The sequence below is a fragment of the Macrobrachium rosenbergii genome, chromosome 30 (genome assembly GCF_040412425.1).
Source record: "Macrobrachium rosenbergii isolate ZJJX-2024 chromosome 30, ASM4041242v1, whole genome shotgun sequence".
Classification (NCBI taxonomy): domain Eukaryota; kingdom Metazoa; phylum Arthropoda; class Malacostraca; order Decapoda; family Palaemonidae; genus Macrobrachium; species Macrobrachium rosenbergii.
In genome coordinates this window covers 14,343,501-14,348,500 of record NC_089770.1, presented here as the reverse complement: position 1 = coordinate 14,348,500, position 5,000 = coordinate 14,343,501, and the positions used below count along the sequence as shown (strand labels likewise).

General features: G+C 30.9%; 2 protein-coding genes across 5 annotated transcripts in view; one reads left to right on the top strand and one right to left on the bottom strand.

Annotated features, from left to right (window-relative positions):
- LOC136855062 (COMM domain-containing protein 4) overlaps positions 1-5,000 on the top strand; it is a 195,001-nt gene that overhangs the window by 98,421 nt on the left and 91,580 nt on the right. The gene's annotated exons all lie outside the window — the stretch shown is intronic.
- LOC136855060 (uncharacterized) overlaps positions 1-5,000 on the bottom strand; it is an 81,135-nt gene that overhangs the window by 75,098 nt on the left and 1,037 nt on the right. The gene's annotated exons all lie outside the window — the stretch shown is intronic.

Here is a 5,000-nt window from a genome sequence, read left to right as displayed (position 1 = left end):
AGGATTAAGATAAAACCCTTGTGTCGCGGAGAGCCTCGTATACAGTGTTCTGCACAAATGAATAATGAATATTAAATGAACAGTGAATAAATGACTTCATTAGAATTGAAAAATTGGATGGCAGAAGCACGGGGGGGGGGCGGGTTGGATGAACTTGTGATGAAATGGTAAAAGTATAGCGCACGAGTGAACCAAAGCGTTGAGCTAATCACTCCAACAGAGCTAAATATGTTCCTCTTTCCATGTGATGTGGGATTCATTGAAATGAAAAGCTACACTTGGTCGGGTCAGCACTTAGATTTGTGATCATTATTGTGTGTTTTGATGCTTTTGAGGGATCATCACAGATAATTGTGGGCTGTTGTGAACAGTGCTGCGTCACAATGAGGCCTGGAAAGTATGTTTTTTGAAAGCCACAGAGAGATGTCTTTTTAGATGAGATAATTTTGGAAATGATCGTACATTTGGAGAGAGAGAGAGAGAGAGAGAGAGAGAGAGAGACTGTCGTTTTTCATAGAATGTTGTAATTATTCAAAAGCAACACCACCACCACCACCATATAATAATAATAATAATAATAATAATAATAATAATAATAATAATAATAATAATAATAATAATAGTTGCTCTTCCAATTCTCTGGTTTCACAATTATTATTGTCATTGTTTCAACTTTCCCGCAACATATTCTTTGACACTTTTTTTCAGGGGGTGGGGATGGTCGGGCGGGGGAGGGCGGGCACTTAGAACCCTTAATGTGGGTCAGACGCCCTTAACGAGGTCCTTCGGTTCCTTAGGGCGTGAACGTAAGCGCCCTTGAGGCGTCATTAGGACAAGGCCCCTGTTGAGGACTAGGAAAAATTAAGCTGCGTCATAGTAGTTGTGCCTTTTTGGCCTTTCTTGGTTTAAATGAGTAATATTGTTTTGTGTGCAGTGATAATTGATGGATTTGCTTAGTAGGTTGCACTTGATTTTATGTGTTTAGTGCGTTAAATTATTTATATGATTAGTTTATCAAAATGCTTATATGTATAGTGTATTATTTATATTTGTAGTTTATCAAAATGTTTGTGTGTATAGTGTATAGTGTTAAATTGTTTATATGTTTAGTTTATCAAATTGTTTACATGTATAGTGTATTAAATAATTTGTTTGTTTCGTGTATCAAAATGTTTGTGTGTATGGTGTATAGTGTTAAATTATTTACATGTTTAGTTTATCAAAATGTTCATATGTATAGTGTATTAAATGATTTATATGTTTCGTGTATCAAAATGTTTGTGTGTGTGGTGTATAGTGCTAAATTATTTGTAGGTTTAGTTTGTCAAAATGTTCATATGTATAGTGTATTAAATGATCTATATGTTTAGTTTATTAAAATGTTTTTGTATATGGTGTACAGTGTTGAATTATTTATGTTTATTGTTTCAGAATGTTTATATGTATAGTGTATCGGGGTGTTATTTGAATGTATGAAGTGTCAAAGTATGATTTTTGTGTATAGTGTATGAAAGTATTTGTATGTTTAGTGTGTCAAAGTGTTTATGTGTGTTGTGTATTAAATTATTTTCATGTTTAGTGTATTAAAGTATTATTTATATTTATAGTGTATCAAAATATCTATACAGTGTATTAAATTATATGTTTAGTGTAATGAATTTTTATTTATATGTATACTGTATCATGTTTAGTGTGCCAAATATCTTTTTACCTGATGAGGAAAGCTATTAATTTTCCGTGTTAAATTATTGTCCTTGTATTTGATACTGAAATAAAATATGAAAATAGAGAGAGAGAGAGAGAGAGAGAGAGAGAGAGAGAGAGAGAGAGAGAGAGAGAGAGAGAGAGAGAGAGAGAGAGAGAGAGCTACATTAGACTGAGCCTGTAGACGCGGTCCTCAATAAACTGTACCGGATTTCCCTAACGAAATGTAAATGACATGAAAGCGTGTAAATAACGTGAATGTGTATAACGCGTTGTTTGCCCTTCCGCTGTAGGCATACGCTGCGTAGGCCTTGTATATTCTCTTAAAATATTTTTCGTCGGGAAGACAGAATAATTTGTCGCGTTCTTAGTTTTTCAGAATAATTCGCTTCCTTGTCCTTTGTCGGGAACATATTTTTTTCTTGTGAATTTTCAAACGTGTAAAAGAGATAGTGAATAAATTTAAGTATTCTTCTGTATATATGTAATTGGGGAATTGTGTCTTCGTTTGAAATATGGAGTAAAATCATTGTGAAGATATATTGACTACTATGGCTTGTATTGAAATTTGGCTTGTTGAGATATATATATATATATATATATATATATATATATATATATATATATATATATATATATATATATATATATATATATACTGTTTATGTATATATAATATATATAATATATATATAAATATATATATATATATATATATATATATATATATATATATATATATATATATAAATAATCTATTTATACACGTATATTTACACATACATATATACATATATGCACGTATAAATGCATAAATACGTGTTTACACACGCACCTGCACTTACACATAAACAAATAGGGAACCCATGAACACATTTAATACGAACAGTAATATTCAATTTCCTGTACGGTATCATTACTTTCTCACAAATAATTTGTCCCGATAATCACACTTTTATTTATGTCCAATTATTGTATTTAAAAAAACATTTAGTTCAAAATATACGTAATTATTTTGCGGATGGTGAGATTATTTTTTCCACGGAGAGCAGAGGGAGAGAAAATCACTTTATTTGAGCGGGATTGATTGGTTGATTGAGATGATGGTGATGCTTTGTAGGAAGGATATAATTATGGTTATTGCATTAACACGTATGTATGTATATATATATATATATATATATACACTGTATATATATGTGTGTGTCATATAACATACACACACATGGACTTCTAATATATATATATATATATATATATATATATATATATATATATATATATATATATATATATAAAATATATATATATTTATTGAACCTATAACCCATATATGTTCTATTATTATTATTATTATAAAATCTTCATTATTAACCTTATTATTATTATTATTATTATTAAATATCCAGATAAAATAGCATAAAAAGGCAAGTGTATTAATATTTTGCATCTGTAGCTTTCCTACTTTCAGTTCATGCACGGACTATTTTTCAAATATCTCTCCTCGGATTTTCTCCAGAATCCTGCGCAGAGTAGCAAATAAATATTCATCGATTTGCACGATTTGCGCAGCATATATATATATATATATATATATATATATATATATTATATATATATATATATATATATATATATATATATATATATATATATATATATTGTATATATATATATATATATATATATATATATTGTAGAAGTAAAACAACATCGAACACTATTTCACTCCCTGTACAGAGTACTTAATGCCAAATTTCAGAAATAATTTTCTAAAAGGTACCCTGCAGTGTTCTCTTTGTGGTAACGTCTTGGTAGAGTGAGGTAATCGATAATGGAGTCCAGGGCTGCGTTGAAGTCCCTGACTGGACTTTAGTTGAATGACTAAATCTCGTTGCTTTCAGTATTTGAGTTAATAAGTCTTCTTCAGTATTTGAGTCACGAAGTCTTATTTCTAAGTCCTGGGCTTCAGAAGTTTGCTAAATTGTCTTCCCTTAATCGTACGTTTCAATCTTTCTCTGAGGGCGACAAGGGTACTTCAGTTAAATTCACTCCAGACAAGTAAGCATAGCCAGTATTAATTTGACAGGCACCAAACAGGTCATTCAGTCAGTTAAGCTGAAAAGCATTGGACGTGATCATTTATTGGATGAGTGGCCACCAATGAATGTGGCACGCCTGTTGTAACGACGTAGGTGTAATGTTTTGGGATAAACGCAGCCTCGAAGATTATTCCATACCAGGGTGGTGAACGGATAATTTTTTTTTTAGCATTCTTCGATGACTTTTCATGATAGATACTGAATAAAACTGCACTAGTGCTTTTTTTTTTTTCAAAACTCTCCACAAGAACAAAAAAAAAAAAATACTTTTTCTTTTTGTTAAAACGGTGACAACTTTTTGCTGTTGTTTTTTCGTAAAGTTTCAGATAGGAATGGCTTGACTTGAGCAGTGAAAGGGGACTAATTTTAGTGTAATATGTCTATTTTTGAGTAAAAACCATCTTTTCAAAGGAGGAATAACTTTTTTAGCTTTTTCCATTTGTCGTAAGTTTCCCCATATAATATTACAGGAAGCTGGCTTATTTTTCTCAAAATTAATTACAAGTGTTCCGAGTAGTATAGAAAATGAGAATTTTCTTTTTTGTTGTATTCATTTCACGTCCTTTTATAAAATGTCAGCGTTGTCATGTGTAATAAATTGAATTTGAATCGCTTCATTGTAGAAGGGATTATACAGATGCCGTATTTTCTCCAACATAAGAGGAAAAGGTGGTTTCATTTTCTTATTAGGAAAAGGTGGTTTCACTTTCTTATATTTGCCTTGAGTTCTACAACTTAACGTTAAAAAAGTTAGAAAAAGCCTTTAACTGTATGTTTATCATCGGCTCTTATGCATAATATGCTCATTTTGGTTATTTGGAGCTGAGTGAAGCAGCGCAGTTATCTAAAATCATCTTTAGCGTGAACTTTTCTTTGGTGTTTTGAACTGAATTAGTGCGAGAAGTTTCTGTAACCGAATAAATTCGTTATTCACTGAAAAGCAGAGCTAATCAAATAAGTAAGCTAAGATTTTTAGACAGTTTTACAGACATTGCTTGTTCTCATTTAATGTTGAGCCCACGTCAGAAGTGGATTATTTTAGAAAATGAAATATGAAAATTATGAAAATGCCCCATTTTTATCAACTATGTCGTGTAATGAATTCATCTCGCTTGAAGAGCCGAATGTTCTTTTATCATCTTGAGAAGGGCGATGTAAAAGTATTTTAGCATATCGAAAAACCAGAATAAAATG